Genomic DNA, 22,904 nt, shown 5'->3' with positions numbered 1-22,904 from the left:
TCCTCTATCGAATTCATGCTAGTTAGAGTAATTGGAGAGGGGATCGGCATACTTGGACTGATGTATGGGCTAGGGGCGGCACCACTGAAGGAAAGAGAACACATGAAGTAAGACTTAGCGGAAATGAGGATGGTCAAATGAAAGAGTGAAGTGAGAATGGAGTGACGAGAAGAGGTAAGATAAAAGAAATAGATAATTCTGGGGATCAGCAAAAATCACTAGTATCAAAGTCCAGGGGTCAAGGTTGAGATGGCTTGGTCACTTGATGAGGAGGGAGATTATTATTATTATTATTATTATTATTATTATTATTATTATTATTATTATTATTATTATTATTATTATTATCAAAAACAGCGACCCTGACTGGGAATAAAGCTGAGAAATATATATATATATATATATATATATATATATATATATATATATATATATATATATATATATATATATATATATATATATATTTTATGTATATATAATATGTGTGTGTATGTATATGTATATATATATGTATGTATATATATTTTGCGTGTGTGATGTGTTTGTGTGTGCATGCAGGTCTGCATGCATTTAATATGTATGTATATTTATTGCACAAAAGTGTTTCCGTTTGCATGGCTCTCAACGATATAAATGTGGCTCGTCACTCGGCGCAAAGTTGAAATTTCTCCGCTTTTCCGCTAGACCGCCCGTCCCCACTTATCCGTTATAGATGCCTGATTTTATAGGTTTCTGATAGATAAATGAATCCATTGGAGGGATACGCCTCTGTTCATTTCACTGCCATTTAATTGGCCCGTTCGAATGGCTCTTTCATAGGCCTTTGTGGGCCATTTATTTTCGCAGAAAGCCTTGCGGACTACTTTAGTTTGTCGAAGAAGGGGATTGCCATGGAGATTTATGTAAATTTTATTCCTTTATTTTCCCCAACAGACCTTTGCTATTCTTCCTGCTTTTCAGAAGCAAAACTTACAGTTAGTCTTGCTTCTTTCGATATTACGTTCTGCTCTTCTCCCTTAGGTTTCCCATTTTCCTTGAGTATGTGCTAGAAAAAGTGATTTTGTTGTCCTTAAAATTTACATCAGTAGGTACAAGGCCTTAACAGCACAAGTTATTGTCTTTTGCACTGGATGCATCCTCGTCCAACGTTTTATATTTTAGTATCTTGGCCACCATACCTGACTGCTAAGCCATCTGCCTTGCCATATTAATCTTTATTCCTGTGGGTGGTGGCCATATGTACCATGAGAGAGTGCCTTTGTTTGATGGCACATTCAAGAACACGCCAAGAGAACTCAGTACCACGCAGATATAAATCAGTTCCAGCAGCCTTTTATTCCTCACGCCGCTTGACTGTGAAACAGTGTCACTGAGGATGTTGTGCAATTAGAACCTCTAAAGTTCAAGCGAAGTTGCGTTACATTACTACCCTAAAACAATTCACCTTGTATTTTAGTGATTTATTTAAATTTTTATTGATTTGGTTTTTAATTTATCTACTTTTTCTTTTCGAAACTCAGCTCTTGTTTCAGTATTTCCCCCCATCTTCTGTAACTTCTTTCAAATGAACAACATACAGTATTCTTTGGAGGCTAGAATTTCAAGTCAGTGGCTCCCAATGGGATTGCTCTATATGAATAGGGTTTCTTCTGAATGATAATGATGATAATAATAACATCAGAGGCTGGGCGACTCACCTGCTCTCCTAGCGGAAAGTTAATCAGCAGCGGGAGTCAGGTGTGCGCCGGTAGCCTGTTTATTAGCAATGTTTTCAGCGGAGTACGATCTCAGGTGTTTCTCAAGTTGCAGACTAAAGACAAGTCAAGCTGTTTGAGAAGTTTGAGGTCTGCAACTGCTGGCCAAGTTTTGCAACATGTTTGTGTATGATTTGATTTTAAATCAAATTTCACGGGCAACGCTGGCGTTGGAAAGGAATATAGGAAAAAAAAACTGGAGAGCGTTTTGAAGACTGCAGATGTTGATTGCGTCTTGAACATATTTGTGTATAAGCATATTGGTTTAATGTTCAGTTACAACTGTTAAAAAAGAATGAAAAATGAAAGAAAGTGAAAAGCAAAGGAAGTTATATTTAAGAAATGGTTAGAAAACATTGATGAATACTCAAAGTGAACAACTCTTCTTCATGGGCTTATTTATATGCGAAAATGTTTGTTTAATTTTAAAATTAATTTTCAGTTTAGAGAATTATGAAGAAAGGAATATGAAAAAATGGAGTGCATATAGGATTGAATATTTATTATTAGATTTTTTTTTAGGCAGTCGGTAAGCAGCTAGAGAACAGGTTGCTTTAGTTTTCCAGTTCATTTTCACTAGTTTCCAATTCATTTTCACTAGGACTGTTAAATTAGAAAATGAAAGACATGAAGGGAACTGGGGTAGATACATAAGGACATACAATAAACTGATTATGTGAAGCATTCTTCATCATCGCCAACGTGTTTCTGAACGGTTTCGCTTTCTCTGTACGAGGTTTTTCCTGAGATTTCTCTATACATTGGAGTTCACTTGTTTCCTGTCTTTCCTTGTTTCATATGAATGTGTACACATTCTGAATAATAATAATAATAATAATAATAATAATAATAATAATAATAATAATAATAATAATACTTAAAATCACAATATAATGACAGTAATTAACAATGATAATCATAAAATCAGTAGAATCCTTTAATTGAATAACTCCAAAATTTAAATGTGTTTCATTATGGTCAGCTTCGTAGATGTGATTAAAATCTGGTTACGAGTCAGCTGTGGGAATTTATGTTGTGCAACATCTTTTCGGTAATTCTTAAGGCCATAATTACCTCAACACATTTCAGCTTTCTCATACTTTTTGGATACTCTTTTCTAAGACGCCATTGACTCCAAAGGGGGAATAAATGAAGAAGGTCTCTTCTGGTAGGATTCTAACCACCACACGGTAAATGTGAGGATGCCGTCAACCCGTCATGTGGTATGGAAAAAAAAGGGCTAGAAGCTTGGGTTCGAATTCCACCAAGTAAGGAAGAATTACCTGTCGGACTCGAAGCTTCCATTGGGAAGCAAATCCAGGAAACGAAACGTTAGCAGTTGGAATAGTTCAGATCACAGTGGCCGTTAATGATAAGATGTGATTTTAGTGGCTGCGACGAGTCAGTTTCAGAATTAATTTTCCTCAATGCTCATCAGTTTAAGCAAAGGCGTCGAGGACCAGACTCCAATTCCTGATACAAAATCAGTTAATTATTTAAGCAACCTTTGATCAAGTTGGCATTAAAATTGGTTAGGATTTTGCTAAAATATTACTTATGATACATGGCGATAAAGCAACTAGAACCGCTGAAGATAAAAAGAACCCCTCAACGACACATAAGGGTAACTTAACGGCCCTTGCAGGACCTGTAACCAGGCACTTGCTTAAAAGAAAAAAGAAAAATGTCCATTAAACGACCGACGGTTCCGACCACCCTGTGAATAAGTGAGGAGAGTTGCCAAGACTCTCCAGAGGGTGATTTAGAGTGAAAGCATCTTTCCTGGAAATTCAAAAGACGACTAACAATGGGACTCAAAACGAAACTTGAAAAATAAAAATGAATAAATAAGAAGTATAAACAAGGGGAAAAGCATACAGATAATGGAAATGCCATTTTTTCCTGTTTGTTAAGAAACATCTGGAAAGAGAGGGTTCTTTGCCGAACTATGAAATATAAAGCGACTGACGTCAGAACAGGATAAATACTATGAATAAATTGCGAAGCTCACATATAAGTTTAGAAATGGGTATTTTTAGGCGTCACATTAGTTTAGGAATATAATTGTTTTTATAAAAACTGTAGAATATACACATAAACACGCTATAATATAGCGAATAGTGTCTTACTTTATATGTTGAGTCACGCTCTGCTCGGGTTAAATAACGTATTGCTGGAATGCAGTCGTGCATGTATATAAGACTGCTTATACAGTATAGTTATACTATAAACACACACATACATACAAACACACGCTCACACATGCATATATATATATATATATATATATATATATATATATATATATATATATATATATATATATATATATATATATATGTATGTATGTATGTATAAATATCACACTGAGGGGATATGCTTGAAGTTAATGTCAAATCAGCTCTTGCTTATGGAACTGAATTGTATATTATAACTGCAAATGAAAGAAAAAAGGTTGAAGCTGCTGAGAGGAAACGTTTCTGCACTATATGTGGCGTGAGAAGATTCAAAGGCCGAGAAATGCGGAGATAAGTAGGAGTGAATCAATCAGAGTTTTGAGATGGTTTGGTCGTGTGGAATAAATAAGGAAAGACAGGTTGGCGAAAAGAAGTATTTGAAGGAAGCCGCAAAAATTCAGTGGAAGTGGTTTGATCAATAGAGCTGTGTAGTGGACTTCGGTATACAGACAGCGGTTAAAAATGTGGACGTTTTCTGCACATGGGGTACAAACAAGATCTTTCAGTGCAAGTGTCACTGTGTCAGTCAGGCTTTTATTGTTTTTCCTCTGGATCCAGACACAAACATATATAATGGATCTTCCTGGCTCTGTGATTCCATTCAAAAAAAAAAAAAAAAAACTGGATCCAGAGGAAAAACAGTACAAGCCTGACTGACACACTGACACTTTCAAAGTAAATTTTGAAACCAGGGACTTCACGAAATCCCTGACATTTTCAGGGAATTCGTGCAATCACCAGTTCACTTAGGAACTTTTGATCCCCGAGGGGCTAGTGCTAAACACGGCGAAACACTGATTCATCTACTCTGTTTTACCGTGTTTAGTACTATCCCCTCGGGGATCAAATGTTCCTAAGTGAATTGATTTCACGAATTCCCTGAAAATTTCAGGGATTTTGTGAAATCTCTGGTTCCACAGTCTTACTGTAACACACACGCACGTATATATATATATATGTGTGTGTGTGTTTGTATGTATATGTACAGTATATATTTATATGCTCAGACATACATACAGATATGTTTGTGTGTGTATTCATACTCATATAAACAACTTCTTTCATTATACGGAGGCCTTGCTATGACAGAGAATTCATACAGAGATGTTATTCTTAGGTTTTACTGCGAAGCTGTTTTCTCCTCATGTTTACAGTCCAGTCTTTTCGTAACTCCGAAATGGGTGTGCCTGAGTTTCTTCAGAATTTAATGTGAATGGAGCGGGCATCATAGTGCCTTTTTCTTGCCCGGGGACGGAGTAAACAAGAACAAGTAAAAAATGCGCCGAAGTTTCTTCCGCGAAGTCCAGTTTTCTGTACAGCCATTACAGCGTATAATCAAGGCCACCGAAAATAGATGTATCATTCGTTGGTTTCGGTATAATGCTGTATGAGCCGCGGCCCATGAAGCTTTAACCACGACCGGGTGGTGGCATATCCAATATCGTTGCCAGACGCGCGAACATGGCTAACTTTAACCTTAAATAAAATAAAAACTACTGAGGCTAGAGGGCTGCAATTTGTTTTGTTTGATGACTGGAGGGTGGATGATCAACAACCCAATCTTCTAGCTTCGGTAGATTTTCAGATCTGAGGGCGGACAGAAAAAGTGCGGACGGACAGACAAAGCCGGCACAATAGTTTTCTTTTACAGAAAACCAAAAAGGAAAAAGAAGGGAGAAGGGTGGGGCTAAAACACTTGGAAAGCGATAGGCCATTCTGGGAAGAAGAGAGAGATTATGTAATGAGTCTCAAAAAACGGCAGAAAGAACAGAATTTTATAGGTTCTCGGAAAGTGAGGCCGCCACGGGTTATTTGCGTTGCTCTGCATAGTGGGAATAGATAAAGAATGTGTGCTCTTGGAAGAGAAGGAATAGAAATGTATAAATCCATATTGTCATGCTGAACTTTAAGTGTATGAAAGTAATTATCATTTTGTTATCGTTTATGGGAAATTAAAGAAGTATGTTTCTGTTGAGAGAGAGAGAGAGAGAGAGAGAGAGAGAGAAAGAATAATTATAAACCTTCGTGAACAAGAGAAAGAATCTACGAGTATGTACATATCTAGGAAAAGCAGCAATTGTAACCCTCAGAGAGAGAGAGAGAGAGAGAGAGAGAGAGAGAGAGAGAGAGAGAGAGAGAGAGAGAGAGAGAGAATAATTATAAACCTTTGTGAACAAGAGAAAGAATCTGTGTACATATCTAGGAAAAACAGCAATTGTAACCCTCAGAGAGAGAGAGAGAGAGAGAGAGAGAGAGAGAGAGAGAGAGAGAGATTACAACCAAATGCAATATGTTTGGGACTGGATTCAGGGATCGGAGAGGATAGCAGTACAGTGAGAGATAGAGAAAAAAAAGATAGAGAAATGCGCTAGAATTTTTAAGCGTTGGTCATCAAGTAGTGAAAGTAGGAACGATTCAGAAACATGAGAGATCTACCGTATAATCCTCCCAACAAGATTATTGGAGAGTAAAAGAACATCATCATGATGCAGTGACGTTTTGTGACGGAGGATGGGCGGTGAATGGGAGTGAGATGTATAATGAAATAAATAAATATCACATAAATAGTTTCATATGTTGAGTATAAGGATTACCTCATCGAAGCCCTCCCTTTTTCAGTTATGCAACAGACGACAATACAACGTCAAATAAAACCCGGAAGAATAATATTTCCACCGAGATAAGGATTTGGATACAAAACCTTCGCTTTCTCTTGATGTAAGGCTCACTTTTATTTTGTATATGGCGGCATGATGGCATACATTGTGATGGAATGTGGATCACTCTTGTCATTTTATTTTCTTTCCCCTCTCTCTCTCTCTCTCTCTCTCTCTCTCTCTCTCTCTCTCTCTCTCTCTCTCTTTTTTATATACCAGCGGCGAGCCGCAATAGTGTACTAATATCCTGGTATCTATTTCATAGCTAACTTCTTCGGAGGCAGACTTGATTTCCTATGAATGTCTCCCATATCGCGTCTATTTCCTTAGGGACATGATTTGTATGTGAGAGAGAGAGAGAGAGAGAGAGAGAGAGAGAGAGAGAGAGAGAGAGATGGAAGAGCCGATAGTATTTGGTCTACAGAAGAAACGTCAATAAAGCCTTTTCCCTTTTTGGGACTGACGGATGCTCCTGTGGCTGTCACTCTCCCCAGACTTGGGTGCACTTGCCTTTTCGTCAAGACAGACACAACAGACAGAGGAAGAGAAAGAATAAAAGGGGAGATAAATAACTTGGAAATTGAAGAGGAGGCATTACTGTTTGAAAAAGAAGGAAAAAGGTTGATTTTTAGAGGCCTGTGATTTGTGTAGAATTGAAATTGTAGAGGCTAGAATTTTGTGTTGATGTTTGTGCATGTTATAACTAAGTTAGAGCTGGGGAGAGAGAGAAAGAAAGAGAGAGAGAGAGAGAGAGAATGAAAGTGCGAAGGAAAAAATAGGTTTAATTTTGATAGGAAAAACGTTTATGTTGTAAAATTAAAAGAAAACATCATTTCAGGAGGTTATTTAGATGCTGAAAATTACAAGTTCTAAAAGAATATTATATTCCTATATCAAGAAGAGAGAGAGAGAGAGAGAGAGGGGTGGGATTTTCATCACGATAGCACCCGTAGGTAGGTAGGTAGGTAGGTTTTCATTTTGATAAGTGTGAGAGAGGTGGTGTCATATGCATTAAGGCGTTGCATATTGAAAAATTATTTTTTTCTTTGTCAGAAGTGAGTTGGTGTATAAAAGTGTTTTCTCCACATTTTTTGATGAGTATTTTTTTGATTCAGTGCTGAGTTTCATGATACCGATTGCTCTCGATATTTTTATATATTTTTTCATTGCCAATCTGTCTCATGCTTTTCCTGCTTCTGAATTCCTAAATATTATGACTCTCCTCCTCAGCTTTACTTTTTTCGTTTCCTTTGGGTATGAACTAGAGAAGGGCATTTAGGTTGCCTGTGCGCATGAAAAAATCTGACTGCAAGAGACATCTATCTCTGTGCAGGTGGGTGACCTCCACTGAGTATGAAGACGCTGGCAGCTGTTGTAAGAACAGGTGTGTGGGGCTGGGAAGCTTCTCATTCGGCCCTCAAAAGAAATAAATAAATTAAAAAATCAAATAAAACCAAGGCAGAGGAACTTAGGAGAATGATATTAGAGGCGCTGGTGTCAAAAGATGCCGAGTGAGTCATCATTTGAAAGTTATGAAGTTAATGAAGATTATGAGATTTTGATTTGTTTAATTATTAATCAGCAGTTATGTATTTGTTTTTAATTATCCACTCTCTCGGTTATTATTAGGTTGGGTTGTTAGATGGCTTCCATCGCCAAAGGCTGTGGCCCCACAGCAGCTGACTAATTACCACACCCAACATACCTCATTTCGATGGTTGGACGGCCAGCTTACAGAGAACATTTTTATGGTGTATTATTTTCAAGTCGCGCCTTGAAAGTTTGCGTTTCTTACTCTAGAAGGCATTGGTAAAATTGAAGAAAAAACGGCTGTCAAATATAGTTACTCCTTTAAAATGTATACAATCTTATCAGTTCCTCGTTGGGAGAGTGGGTTCCGTTCTCAGCTAGCACTCTGCTGGCCGCGAGTTCGAATCTCCGACCGACCAATGAAGAATAAGAGGAAGTTATTTCTGGTGATAGAAATTCAATCCTCGCTATAATGTGGTTCGGATTCCACAATAAGCTGTTTGTCCTGTTGCTAGGTAACCAATTGGTTGTTAGCCACGTAAAATAAATCTAATCCTTCGGTCCAGCCCTAGGAGAGCTGTTAATCAGCTCAGTGGTCTGGTTAAACTAAGATATACTCACTTTATCATGAAGTACAAAGAGACATCGACGTGGTAATTCTCTCTCTCTCTCTCTCTCTCTCTCTCTCTCTCTCTCTCTCTCCATCTACTTCAGACTTAGTCAGTGACTCAGTCAGCAGAGAATAGATACCCACCTTAATCGGTGCCTTTCCCCGACAACTGTCCGCATTAACAGGATTATCCGGAGGTGCACCCTGGGATCCCACACCGTGCACCTTCCGGGTGTACAGCAAAGAGAAGGACAGGTATATAACCGGTATTAATTAAGCTGAGGTTTGTTTCCCACGTGTCGGGCTAATTGACCTTGGTATCTAGTCTGTAAAAGAGGGGAAGGGAGGAGGTGAGGGAGAGGGAGGGGAATCCTGAGGGGCAAGGGATGGTGGTTGCTGGGCGAGAGGATCAGGAACTGCACCCACTCATGTAGCTGATGAATGGTTTTGAGGATTACCTCGTCGAGGCCCTCCATTTTCCTAATTATGGCGGGTGCTTTTATTTTAAGGGAGAACTGGACACTGGCTTAAGGTATATTTTTTTTGCGATTTTTATATTTTTCTCTCTACCTACATCTCATTTGCGACCCAAAACAGTCGACTAACGGCGAGATAAAAAATTCGCTCATTAATGTAAAATGCTATACTGGATTTTTTGAGGAAACACCTCCATACCGCTCCTTCCTCGTCCTGGGACTGGGATCGAACGTTAAGTATATCTTAGATTAACCAGACCACTGAGCTGCTTAAGAGCTCTCCTAGAGATGGATGGCCCGAAGGATTAGATTTATTTTTACGTGGCTAAGAACCAACTGGTTACCTAGCAACGGGACCTACAGCTTATTGTGGAATCCGAACCACATTATGACGAGAAATGAATTTCTATCACTGGAAATAAATTCCTCCAATTCTTCATTGGCCGCTCGGAAAGTCGAACGCTGGACCAACAGCGTGCCAGGGATCGAACGTTGCGAGAACGGGCCACGACAGGATTCGGGATGGCAGTGTGAGGTTTCAGAGGTGCGCCGCGTTTCCCTGGCTAAAGATACTTATGGTCAAGGTGTCTCTGTCATTCTTTTATTTAATTGTTTGTGTGTGTTTGGCGAAAGTTTCTTACACTCATTAGTGGTCGCACATTCGAGTCTTTACATATTATTGTAAATGTAGGTCCAGTACTTAATTGATTTACTGCATCCTGTTACTAAACTCTAGTTAAAGAGATTAGGTTACCTTATTTTGCAGCTCTTTACAGATCACCTGTGGATAAGCTTTCCACTGCCCTGTGGAAAACTAATTAGTCCAAAGGATAAGGGACTTCCATTACCTCGGAAAATAAATACTGTCTCATGGATGCGGTAGACAGGCGGAAAGGGATTCCTATCCAATTCCTGACAGTAGTTACAGAGTCTCCACTCTTTAGCAGTAATGAAGGGTTATTTGCAGCGTCCCTTGGCCATTAGCTGCAACCCCTTTCATTCCTCTTACTATATCACTATTCATATTCTCTTTCTTCCATCGTAATTTTCACCCTCTCCTAACAATTGATTCATAGTGCAGCTGCGAGGTTTTCCTTCTGTTACACCTTCAAAACCTTTTTACTGGCAATTTCCGTTTCAGCGCTGAATGACCTCACAGGTCCCAGCGCTTGAGCTTTACCCTAACCTCCATATTCTATTCTACTCTGCTCTTTAGCTGTACTGTTTTTTTCCGGTGTTGGAGATGGATCCCCACAAATGGATTCGATAGCCATTGGCAACCAACGCTCTTGCGCGCTCGCCATGAGTACTAATGCTCCATGAAGCCATTGTTATGTTTATTCATGTGTACTAGTTATGTGAAAGGGAATCTTTATACAGTGCTTATTTAGAAATTTATTTAAATTTACATGTGCTCGCAAATATGGTGAATAGGCAGCTTATTAAAAACAAAAATCCACAATAAAAAGTGTATTAATATTCAGCGACCCTCATGAACTATTAAAATATTATCGAAATATTATAATATTTCAATTAAAAGAATATTCAGGCTTTTGTGATGGCGATCCCTAAAAACTAATGGTATTAAAAACGTGACTGAGCATATATATGTAGGATGGGTATCCCTCTAAATTTTCTAAAATGAAAGGCTGTGGGAATTAATTTTAGCTTTTTATCGAAGATTATGATACTGAATTATTGGAGAAAGCTCTTATAGATATGTTATTCTCATTTTTCCTTACATGTATATATATATATATATATATATATATATATATATATATATATATATATATATATAATAATATATAATATAAATATATATATATATATATATATATATATATATATATATATATATATAATTATGTATATATGTATGTATATATGTACATATAAATAATTTGTCAAATGCAACGGAAGATTTTTTCACATTCACAAATATTAAACCACAAATTCCGTTTAATATCCAATTCACTATACCTCGGGGACAACTTACATACAATGGGTATTATAGTATTTTATTATATAAGTAATGAGGCACTTATCACCTATAATTTCCCTTGGGTGAAAGTTATTCACAGGATGTAGTGACCTGGATGTTAAACCACCACAATTGTAGCTTAATGTTTTGGTAATATATATATATATATATATATATATATATATATATATATATATATATATATATATATATATATATGTGTATATATGTGTGTGTGTGTGTGTGTGTATGTGTATGTATATATACATATATGTGTGTGTTTGTTAAAATAGGGTAGGTGTTAGAGCGAAATTATTAATATTCAGCAAAGTTTTGGATATGTTCATGTTGAAGAGATGCGACGCGTTGCTAATGAGAGTTTTGTTCCTACTTTGTTTGCCAATGAGAGAATGAACATGGTGTTCAAATCTTAAGAGGGAGAATTCCTTCATTAATTTCCTAAGAATTTCAAGGCTTTCAGTGAAAAGCATATCTAAAAATATTGGGAATGAAATTGTCAAGAGGTCTTTGTGGCTGTTACCGCTGTGTGAATGTTTGCCAATTAAAACATTTGATTAGGCAATACACCATATAAAGCAATAAACTAACAGGTACGGGTAAATATCCAAAACATGCCAGAAGCAGTAGTTCTAAACAGCAGTGATCTCCTTTATCAGATAGAGGCCCTGTGTCGCTTTAAAGTCTCCGGGGGCGTCATTCCTCGTTTGACGATAAAAGGCAACTAAGCGGTGTACGTGCATCTTTGATGAATCAAAATTAGCGGCGTTTAGTCTTAATTGCTGGTGGTCGCTGACAAACACTAATTTGTTTGTGTTGTTCGGTGAGTGGGTTTTCATCGGTCTCTCGTCGTCTTTAAGCTCCATGGTGGTGAAGTTTACTGTTTTTGTATTGAAAGATTATCACAATGATGAATTCTGTATTTTGTTTTCAAGTCACACATTTCCATCAGATATGCATGAAATGTGACAGGAAGGCACTCCATGGTCTCCTGATTATTTAACCCAAATAATTATGGCATTGACCTATTTTCGTTTTTATTTTTCGTTGTGGGTAGTTGTCTGCCAAAAGTTATCTCTATGTCATATCGGTTGAGCTTCCTCTTCTTCCGTGAGGCGGTTGTCTGGTGAGTTTACATTTTGTTTCTCTTATTATTCTCATGGTTAGGTTTATTTTGGGGGCAGGTGTTTCGTGGGTGTGTTTTCGGGTTTTGTTTTTTTCTTGACGGCTAATTTTGTTTTGTGAAGAATACGTAATATTGGATAAGTTTTGTTTAGGCGTTGCTTAATTTGTAGGATATTTTAATAGGGGAGGTGCAATGTGCCAAAGATACTTTGCATTTTAAGGTTGATTTACCCTTAAGTGCATACACTTCCCCTGAACACTTATCCTACATTATTAGATTTTTTAACATTTGATTCAGCTGTACACACAGTGAGAAACAGAACCCAAATGATTTATAAAAATTTAAATCAAATGTTTGCTATAATTTTAATATGGTATGTTTATTTATAGGTTAACGTCTGTTTTCAGGCGATTTTGCTTACTGGTGATGGGTACATCAGTTCGAACCCATTGGGGAGAAGGAGAAAATGCGTCCGCCCACTGCTTGTGAGGTGAGAGGGACTGAAACCATAGTTAGGTGCACAGTGGTGCCCGCGGTATATGACTCCATGAATAAGTAGTTGCACATCTGGTTCCCCTCCAATTATGTTTTCAGTAGCTGAGTGGATTAAGTGTCAATTTACTATTTCAGTGGCTGGCTGTTCAAATCTCCGAGGAAGAGGTTTTTAACATCTATATTAAGGTTATATTATATACACTTGCTTATACACATATATGTGTATATATATATATATATATATATATATATATATATATATATATATATATATATATATATATATATATATATATATATATATATATATATATATATATATATATATATGGCTTCGTATGTTTTACTGTACTTATCTTTTCTAATACTGCACTTACCTATCATCCTTCATTCTTTACATATACCCAGACCGTCTCGAAAGACGGTGGTCCTTTTTTAACCTACCCTAACATTTTTACCTCTCCTACGTTTCTACTAATTTCTCACCAACTCAGTTCTTTTTATCTCACATACACGGAGCAAAAAATTCAACGCAACAGTTCTACCCTTTTTTTCTTATTTGGTTTCAACATCCACACATCTCTTCTCTAAAAGAGAATTGGTTCAACGATCCCTTAATGATAACCACCTCGGCAAGTAAAAACCCCCAAGTTTCTTCCCAGTCTTTTGCACACACCCTCTTGCCTTTCTTTCTTCACCTATTTTGTGACTCGCCTGTTGTCTCATCCTACCATATCTTTACTCTTTCAGACGTATATGTTATGCATGTTTTTCTATAGAACCACATACATCCTGCAATGAAGCCCATTCCCAAGCCCATTTCCACAAGACTTTGTTTTCCTTCATTCCAAGAACTCCATACATACCAACAAATACTATCTCTTCCTCTTGTCACCTCATTTTGTACTTGAATCCCCTAACAAAATAACCCTTTTATATTTGCCAAACTCAGCCATTCACAATTTTAGACTTACCAATAAACATTCCCTCCCTCTGTCACTTTTCCATTCTTGGACCACATACTATTACAGATTTTCTTCCTACCACACTCATTCATACCCATACAGTCTTTGACTTAATACAGTTACACTCTTCTGCTCATCCCCAGTCTTTCTGGGACAAGAGGTGTTACCACCACTCTAGTTCTACACCTTTTAGTCGCCCCAGAAACAGTCACCTTATGCTTTTAATTCTTGTATCTCGTACAGTCCTTTCACCTTTGTCGCAGTGAGTGCCCAAACATTCCAGAATACTTTCTCTCCTCAGACAAGTAGCTGTAATGTATTTCTTGTCTTTTGTAATGCATCCTGCTGCATTCAACCCCAAAAACTGAGCATTTTTATTGTTTTTATTTTAAATTTTTTTTCAATATCCAAACAGGATTCCATAGCACTGATTATTTGAGGAATTTCACACCACTCAGAACGTAAGAATATATATATATATATATATATATATATATATATATATATATATATATATATATATATATATATATATACTGTATATTATATCTATATATACTGTATATTATATCTTTTGGAGGTAAACGATGCAAACATTATTTTCTCAAACATCCTTTGTGAATTTTTTTTTTTATGTGCTTGACCTACATTCGTCTAGATGAAGAAATTCCTTTCATTCGTCGGAAGTGTATAAAACAATCCTCCCGTCTCAAAAATTCGGCGAATTCTTTTCATCTCGGACCTGCATGAGCGTATTTGTTTAGGCTTATTTGGATGTCAAATACCCCACCGGGTGAAAAGTAGGAGGTTGGACGAGATTGGTTGTTCTGCTGATATAGGAGATTCGGAGTGATTTAGAGCGTGGGAGGAACGGGGACAGAAATCTCCATCAGATTTTGTGTGTGTGTGTGTGTACATATATATATATATATATATATATATATATATATATATATATATATATATATATATATATATATATATATGTATATAAAATGTATGTATAAGTAAATATATTCATATATATATGTGTATATATATATATAAAATATATGTATAATATAAATATATTATATATATATATATATGTATATAAAATGTATGTATATGTAAATATATTCATATACACATATATGTGTATATATATATATATATATATATACATATATATATATATATATATATATATATATATATACATACATACATACATACATACATACATATATATATACATACATATATATATATATATATATATATATATATATATATATATATATATATATAAAGTGAAGATGGATCAATATAAAAACAGCACAGTGGTATATACGTTCATATATTCAGTTGCTGATACAGGGAAGTATCCTGTGCAGTCAGCCTACAACATTAACCACTGCAGTTTCTTGAGAGGGATGACATCACTGTGTTTCAACCCCTTACTTATGAAATATATTATCGTATCCAATGTTGGGACACTTAGAAAAGTGTAATTAGTTTCTCCATCGTTCTGTTATGTAAGTTTTTTTTCTCTTTATTCTGTAATTTTCAAATATATTTGGAAATGACTTTCATAAGTATTTTTGGGGGTGGATAGAATCCAACTCCAATAAACGTTAACCCTTGGACCACCTCTGTACTAAATTTCTCTTGGTGTCTGGAGCAAGCAGGACATGTGCATCCTGTCTTTTCTCTTTTTCCCAATCAGGATCGATCTCGGGGGACGCTCGTTCGTGCAGCTAGGAATTTTATTTGCAGTGCGCATCGCCGCAAAAATTGAAAGTTTTCTTGTCGTTAGAGCATTTCGTACGTTATCAGGAAGTGGTTGTAATTTCTTTTGCGGCAGTTTTGAGTTGTTTGCGTATCAGCGGTACAGGAAAGTTTTGAAAAAGGGGTCTTTTGTCGTGGTATCGGAGTCATGTCAACATGTGATTCCTTTGTGCTTGTGAAATTAGCAAACACACACACTGACATAAACACACACAAACTCTCTCTCTCTCTCTCTCTCTCTCTCTCTCTCTCTCTCTCTCTCTCTCTCTCTCTCTCTCTCTCTCTCTCTCCCCAAGAGATGCCAGAAAAAGAATTTTTGTACTTCTCTTTTGCTGTATCAACTGCCTCTCTGTCTATTCAGAGAAGCCTACAAAGTTGTTCCAGCTTAAACCTTTTCATTTAATCTCTCTCTCTCTCTCTCTCTCTCTCTCTCTCTCTCTCTCTCTCTCTCTCTCTCTCTCTCTCTCTCTCTCCACAGAGAAGACGAACCAAAATTTTTATCTCATATTTTTTCTCTCTGTTTCTCTCCCACTTAATGATCAGTGCAGCGCAACCTCATGTTTGGGCTATGCTAACACGACTACTACATTACCTGTGTACTTTTCCCATCATTCTTTTGAATGTTTGTAATTAAATACGGGGCGAGTGGTGGTCTTCTCCTAGCTGTATATCTCTCCATTTCTTACATAGATACTGACGGGACAGATGACGTAACGTTTCTTTTAAGCAAAGGTCTAGAAGACAAAAATTAGAACTAATGATCGTAGCTTGTAGGATACTTTATATATATATATATATATATATATATATATATATATATATATATATATATATATATATATATATATATATATATATATATATATATATATACACACACATATATTCCAGTTGAAAGAGGGAAGAAATTGTATTTATTCTGAAACTTAACATCTGAATGATATGTGTGAAGTTTACCGCACAGTGAATAAGGACGTTTGTGTTTGGTTAGGTTAGGGTAGGACAGGAAATGTTGTATACTCATTCCCAATGTGTATAACGTTATATATGATTTCATGACAAAGAATATTTCTATATCTTTGTCATTCTAGATTCTGGAAATATTTCATACATTTTGACGACGAAGCATGACGAAATAAGTTCCTAATAATTTTGCGTATATCAGTCAGGAAAAAAGGTTCCCAGCAAAAGTAATTAGCGCATGGTCAAACACGTGCCTTCATTTCCCTCCCGTACTTTTTCATGAAATTTAACGCCTTCTATAATTAGATATCTCTACTAATTAGATTCATTACCTTGCATGGAGCACGGGGAGAGATGCCTTGTTTGCGCCTTGCCTTGTCTATCACGGAAACATCTTGCGGGAGATCGATGGTTTTCAGCCCACCTGATTAGATTGCGCTCTGTTCAATTGATTCTAATTAACTGGCAGTAATTGATTGGCTGTGGTTATCATGTTAGGCTTTGAGCGTTCTCCTCAAAAAGACGAACTCCTTCAGTTTTTTTTTCTTTTAGTTTTTTGTAAATAAAGCTATTGAGATGGCTATTTGTCTGTCCGTCCGCACTTTTTTTTTTTGTCCGCCCTCAGGTCTTGAAAACTACTAAGGCTATATGGCTGCAAATTTTTGTTGATCGTCCACCCTCCAATCATCAAACATACAAAATTGCAGCCCTGTATCCTCAGTAGTTTTGATTTGATTTAAGGTTAAAGTTAGCCATGATCGTGCGTCTGGTACCTACAACATAGGCCACCACCGAGCCGTGGGTGAAAGTTTCATTGGCCGCGGCGAGAGTTTCATGGGCCTTGACTGAGTGTTTCATACAGCATTGTACGCTGTACAGAAAGCTCGATTGCGCCGAAGAAACTGCGTCGCCGTTTTTACTTTTTTTCAGTGAAGACGAGACTTTCCTATTTTCTTTAATGGATGGTAATTCATTTCCCACTTTCTTTTGACAAGAGCGAGGGCTTACCATTATCTTTATTAGAAGACCAGTGTCTTCCTGTTTACTCAATTAAACGACCAGCTTCTTCTCATTATTTCTAATAGAGGACCAGTTGCTAACTGGTTTTCTTATTAGGATGAAGTTCTTTCGTCTCTTTTAGAAGACCAGCTTCATTCCATTATAGAAAGTACTAGGCCTCCCCTTATATTCATTTGAAAACGCAGGTTTCCGTTTTCTTTAGTGAGGACTAACATGATCTGTTTTCCTTTCTAGAAGACAGTCCTCTCCTTTCCTTTTAGTTTTCTGTAAAAGAAGACTATTGAGATGGCTATTTGTCTGCCTGTCCGCACTTTTTCTGTCCGCCCTCAGCTCTTAAAAACTACTGAGGCTAGAAGTCTGGAAATTGGTATGTTGACCATCCACCCTCCAATCATCAAACATAGCAAATTGCATCCCTCTAGCCTCAGTAGTTTATTTAAGGTTAAGTTAGCCATTAAAAGGCTTGTGGCATCACTGAAAGGTTTCAACAAAAGGCTTGTGGCTGAAAGTTTCACGGGCTGCGGCTGAGAGTTTCATATAGCATTATACGCTGTACAGAAAACTCGACTGCCCCGAAGAAACTTCGGCACATTTTTTACTTGTTTCTATTAGAAGACGAGGCTTTTTTTTTTATTTAAACGGACACGAGTGAGTTGTTTTCCACATTATGAGGCAATCTGTTTTATCTTTCCACAAGGGAAATAAGGTTTTCACGTTTCCTAGATTAGAAGATAAACCTCATCTGTTTTTCTTTGCCGAAGATGAGCTTCTTCCCTTTATTCAGCAAAGAAAACCCTCCTTTCAGTAATGGCAAGCTGCTATCATTTTTTCATCTATCCGAGATGAGTCTGCCCTCTTTTTAGTTTCCTGTAAAAGAAAACTAATGTGCCGGCTTTGTCGGTCCGTCCGCCCTCAGATCTTAAAAACTACTGAGGCTAGAGGGCTGTAAATTGATATGTTGATCATCCCACCTCCAATCACCAGACACCAAATTGCAGCCCTCGAGCATTAGTAGTTTTTATTTTATTTAATGTTAAAGCTAGCCATGCTCGTATTTCTGGCAGCGCTATAGGTACCAACAACATAGGCCACCACCGGACCTTGGCTGAGTTTCATGGGCCGCGGCTAAGAGTTTTATGGGCCGGGGCTGAGCCAACACCGGGCAGAAAACTCGATTGCGCCGAAGAGCTTCGGCGCATTTTTTACTTGTTGTTTATCAGAGATAAGCCTCCTTTTTTTTTTTTTTTTTTTTTTTTTAAAGCTCAGCCTCTTCCATTTTTCTATAGCAGAGACAAAGCTCTACCTTTTTTATTCAGCGAAGTCTGTTTTTCTTCAGTGGTGTAGCAGATACGACCTCTTCCCTGTTTCCTTAGGAGAGATAAGCCTCTTAGCCTGTTCTGTAGTAGATACGAATCTTTTACATTTTTCTTTGGTTGAGAGGAACATCTTCCCTTTTTCTTTAATGGAAATGAACCCTTTCTCTTTTCCTTCAGCAATGACGAACCTCTTACCCTTTCCTTTAGTAGAAATGAATTTCTTCCCTTTTCTTATCGTATAGACGACCGTCTTCCACGTCTTCATCTGAGACGACCCTCTGACAGTTTTTCTCCTAGCGAAGATAAAGTGTCTTTTCCTAACCTCTTCCTGTTTTCTCTGTCAGGAGATCCCCGGCATCTTAAAAGGAAGAATGACAGCAATTCCCCGATATTCCTGAGGGATATCCTACATTCATCCTCAAGCACTTGGGGGACGTCGGTGATATCCCTTCATCACGGAGGATATCTCATCACCAACTTCGCATCCAAGTAAACCAAGATGTTTCAAGTTACATTGTCTTCGCTGCAGCCGAGTAGTTTCACCGAGATCGGCCGCCTAATTGCTTGTCTGGTGCACGCTGACGTAGTTTGGAACTTGGGAAAATGGGCCGCGTTAGCTTGTTGTTATTACTATAAACCAGTGTAACGAGATTAATTTTTCCCCTTTATAGGCTTCCAGGCGGCTTGCCCCGAGGATATGTTTTTGAATAAGTAATAATTGGAGCAAGAGAAATTTGAAGACATTGGACAGACATGGGGGACGAGACCAGCAGGAAAAAATGCAATGTAAAAGGAACCAAGTAAAAGACCTACTTACATTTTTTCAATAACTTTCGAATTTTTTAATGTTCTGCTGTTATCATTTCATTATTGGTATCATTAAATAATTTTCAGGAAATTACAATGCGTAATCCCATAGCAATTTCACCATCGTTTAAACATCACCAAATTGCTAATTGCCATTGGCCTGGGATACTTGTACTTAAATCTCTCTCTCTCTCTCTCTCTCTCTCTCTCTCTCTCTCTCTCTCTCTCTCTCTCTCTCTCTCTCTCTCTCTCTCTCAGCTTTGATTTGCTGAAATATCCCTTATCCCTTAAGTAGTAAGGTTTCATTCTCAGCTTTGTACTAAGACTCTGTTCAGAAACAAAATGTCATCTCTCTCTCTCTCTCTCTTATGATTATCCTAGGAATTATCTCATTAGGTGTGGACACGGGAATTCCAGGACATCCATTTCCATGAAATTTATGCTTGATACCGTTACGATCGGTTTTTATTTCTGATATGTTTGTTTTAATAGTTAAAATCCTTCTTTCACCAACATTCTTGATTTCATATGCAAATTAGAAGTTTTTATAAAGCCCTTGTTGCCTTCGCGATATTTTGTTTGCAGCATAACGGGGTTAATTTGAATTCTGGTGTTATTTAGGCGATTTTTTTTCTTTTAAATTTTCTCTTATTTTGTTGTCAACGACTTATGATTTTTAATTCATAGATAATTAAATCCACTCGACAGTTTGCTAACTTGGTTGATCTACCAATTAAAACTTCTTTGACATAAGGATATGATCCAATGTTTTTCTCAGAGGGTGAGGTATATTGAGATCTGTGGGCGCTAAAGTAAGAAATGGAATGGAATATAAAATTTAGACCAAAAGTCCAGCCCTGGGACCTAAGAGGTCATTCATCGCTGAAAAGGAAATTGAAATTAAAAGGTTTTAAAGGTGTAACAGAAGGAAAACCTCGCAGTTATACTATGAAACAGTTGTTAGGAGAGGATGTGAGGATATGAACGGAGGTACAGTAAAAGGATTGGAAGGGTTGCAGCTAGGGGACGAAGGAACGCTGCGAAGGACCTAAAGTAATGCCTACAGTGTACCACGTGAAGTGCACTGACTGACGGCACTACTCCCTGCGGTGACTAAAGCAAGGAGATTACTCGATGTGAATTGCAGCTTCTGTCAGTCTGGTAAGCTAGGCAACTGAACTGAGTGACTAGGCTTCCCCCTATCTTGCTCTGTTTCACTGAAAGGGTAAATTCTGTAATTTTTGTCCTTTTACATTTATCTAATACTTTTCGACGATTTCTTCCTTCCTTAAAGTGTATTGGAAAAATTCCGGTTCTCAGCAAGTCTGTTTTGGACAAGGTTTCTGGCCCTATGTCGTTCTCTTACACACATACACACACACTCATATATATATATATATACATAAGAGGACAAGGGATCTATCTATCTATCTATCTATATATATATTATATATATATACATCCATATATATATTCTTATGCATATACACACGCAAGGAGAAACCTGGTCACTGAATGTGACCGACACATCTCGACACGAGGAAACAATTCAGACCGAGCCAAGTAGCCATACGCTTAGCACTTGGTATTTCCGTGGAGGACGGAACACACCAATACGGAAATGTCGTAAAAATAAAAGCCCCCCAAAAAGAAATGGCCTAATGTCCTCCTTGATGTATCTCCCGCCGTCATCTGCCGAGGAGGGAAAGGTATGTGGCGGCAATTCCCCCAGTCACAAGCTGAAAGGTCTTTTGTATAATATAGCCACATTTCCCCTGCTTTATGAGTCTCTCTCTCTCTCTCTCTCTCTCTCTCTCTCTCTCTCTCTCTCTCTCTCTCTCTCTCTCTCTCTCTCTCAAGGGTGATGACCACCCTGAGCGATATCTGGTAGTGTTGGTGGGGAAGATATTGGTCATACACTGTGTTATTGGCCTCATATCGTTTTCATTGTGTGTGTGTGTGTGTTTGTGTGTTCGTATGTGCGTGTGATTAGATTGTTCCTGCGCGCATTTGTGTTAAATCTGTACGATTGAAAACGGAATACGTGTACGTGGATCTTGGGCTTGAGTATGTGTTTAGATTATTAGGTTCTTAAGTAGTGATTTATGTGTCTGGATGTTATTCGGATGTGGTGGCTTACAGCTATACTGGAGAAAGCCTGAGGGATAGCTCCTTTATCCTCATAATAAAAAACTTGCTAAAAGACGGATGGTTAAGGAAATAAAAATCTTATAGTTGAATATAACAAAAAAGAATCATATTTTTATTATTATTTTATTATTATTATTATTATTATTATTATTATTATTATTATTATTATTATTATTATGGTTTTTATTAAAATGTAAGGAAAACATGGATGTTGATACGTAACGTTATTTGCTTATTACCTTCAGTAATGTTTGATTCGATAGCTTTGTAAGTGACTTTTTTCGTAAGGATGAATTATATTATTTTTCTTAGCCCTGTGATTTCCCTTGCACATACACAAACACACACACACATACTTGTACGAATATCTGTCTATCTTTCTATCTATCTGTCTATCTATCTATCTGCCTATCTATGTATCTATCTGTCTGTCTATGTACCTATCTATATGTCTGTCTATGTACCTATATCTGTCTGTCTATGAATCTATCTATATATCTATCAGTCTGTCTATCTATCTGTCTGTCTATCTGTCTATCTGTATCTATCTATCTATGTATCTATCTGTCTGTCTCTCTGTCTATCTACCTATCTATCTGTCTCTATCTATGCATCTATCTATCTATCTGTCTGTCTATGAATCTATCTATCTACTTATGTATCTGTTTATCTACCTACCTATCTATCAAATATATATATATATATATATATATATATATATATATATATATATATATATATATATATATATATATATATATATATAGTGTAGGTTTCCTTTTTCTAGCATTATTGTCTTATTCGTTTAACCTGTGATTTTGTAAGTGGCATAATGGTCTATCCCCACGTGGGTAACCCATACCCTGCTTCCTTCCCTTTTCTTTTTATTCTTCTTTTTTGATCTTGGGAAAGAATAGAACATTCAAGTAACGGCCCTATTTTATCCGTCCTCTTTTCGAAAAATTTGCAAAGGCTCCAATGGCGATTTTGAACTGATGTAAGCTTTTTCTAGCGCAGGTCTG

General features: G+C 37.0%; 1 protein-coding gene across 1 annotated transcript in view; it reads right to left on the bottom strand.

Annotated features, from left to right (window-relative positions):
- Nucleotides 1-22,904, bottom strand: part of LOC136835001 (solute carrier family 7 member 14-like) — a 686,661-nt gene that overhangs the window by 89,507 nt on the left and 574,250 nt on the right. The gene's annotated exons all lie outside the window — the stretch shown is intronic.

The sequence above is a fragment of the Macrobrachium rosenbergii genome, chromosome 54, assembly GCF_040412425.1.
Source record: "Macrobrachium rosenbergii isolate ZJJX-2024 chromosome 54, ASM4041242v1, whole genome shotgun sequence".
NCBI lineage: Eukaryota > Metazoa > Arthropoda > Malacostraca > Decapoda > Palaemonidae > Macrobrachium > Macrobrachium rosenbergii.
The sequence above is the reverse complement of the archived record's forward strand: the minus strand, read 5'-3'. Positions and strand labels throughout refer to the sequence as shown.